A 1455-nucleotide genomic window follows, 5' to 3' on the forward strand; every position below is an offset into this window, starting at 1 on the left:
CTATGTTCCCTTCTCCATCTAGAGAAGCATTTTATGATCTGGTATACTTCTTTGCCATTCTCGAGCCATGAGATATATTTCTACTTTCCATGAACCTCTTGAGGGCCATAGGAAAATGTCTTTAGAGCTCTCTTAAGTCTGATTTGCTAGTCACATCCCACCACCATTTCTGCTCCACTGCTGCTGCACTAAGCGGATGTGGCACTGGACGGTCTCCATTTTTTTTAGCTTCCTTGGGCTCCACCTTCAGTTCTGAGTGACAAACATAAATGGAAGGTATAAGAAGTTCTATCATATGCCTCCACTTGGAAATAACCACAGAGAGAACATAACATGACCCATTCACAGCTTAGACACTCACACCCAGGCTTCACTCTGAAATACTTTTTTTAAAGCTATTATCTTCCTAAGCCCAACTTGAAGGAGCTTCATCGAGACTGAGAAAAATTAGTGATTGCATCAGCAGCACATATACTAAAATTGGAATGATACAGAGAAGATTAGCATGGCCCCTGTGCAAGTATGACACACAGATTCATGAAGCATTTCATATTTAATACATATTTTTTTAAATATTTTTATTTCTAGGAGAGAGAGAGACAGCGTGAACAGGGGAGGGTCAGAGAGGGAGGGAGACACAGACTCTGAAACAGGCTCCAGGCTCTGAGCTGGCAGTCAGCACAGAGCCCGATGCGAGGCTCGAACCCATGAACCGCGAGATCATGACCCAGGCGAAAGTCGGACGCTTAACCGACTAAGCCACCCAGGCGCCCCAGCATTTCATATTTAAAAACGAAAAAAGATTGGGGTATCTGGGTGGCTCAGTCAGTTAAGCGTCTGACTTTATTTCGGGTCATGATCTTGTGTTCATGTGGTCATGATCATGGGTTCAAGTTCTGTGTTACAGCTCAGAGCATAGAGCCTGTTTCGGATTCTCTGTCTCCCTCTCATTGTCTACCCCTCCCCTGCTTGTGCTGTGTCTCTCTCTCTTTCAAAAAAATGAATAAACATTAAAAAGTTTTTTAAAAAGATTGAGGAAAAACATGAAACCATTTGGGGGGCATGAACTTTATGCTTTGAACTTTTCAGTTTCTGCTTCTGAAAAATATAAAAACCCAGCTCTTGCGATTCAAAATTCCCTAATTTCATCACCTCGTCTTGAATTTCAAAATCTATTTCCAAACGCAAAAGGTGAGCATTTGTCCATCTTTCACTTTGCATTTCTGCAATAACATCTCTACTGTGCTGATAATATGGCCAGGATGATTTCATTACTAGGGCAAGGAGAAATATTCAGTGCCCTTCAGAGTGCGGGAAACTACCAGCTAATGTGACATAATACCTCAACAGTTCATGAAGAAAAAAGCTACTTGAAAGAGAATATTATCTCTTAAATGCTGAGGGGGAATGCTGTCTAATGGAAGAAATTTCTTAAAGATCTCTTAACTGGGCTTT

The 1455-nt window shown here is 41.5% G+C and overlaps 1 non-coding gene across 1 annotated transcript; it reads left to right on the forward strand.

Moving 5' to 3' along the window:
- The first annotated feature begins 450 nt into the window (after positions 1 to 450).
- Positions 451 to 557, forward strand: LOC120222329. Its single transcript, XR_005526020.1, has one exon. It is a non-coding gene; the product is annotated as a U6 spliceosomal RNA (small nuclear RNA).
- Positions 558 to 1455: the final 898 nt, after the last annotated feature.

This window comes from Hyaena hyaena, unplaced genomic scaffold (genome assembly GCF_003009895.1).
Source record: "Hyaena hyaena isolate Hyena2069 unplaced genomic scaffold, ASM300989v1 scaffold_868, whole genome shotgun sequence".
NCBI classification, from domain to species: domain Eukaryota; kingdom Metazoa; phylum Chordata; class Mammalia; order Carnivora; family Hyaenidae; genus Hyaena; species Hyaena hyaena.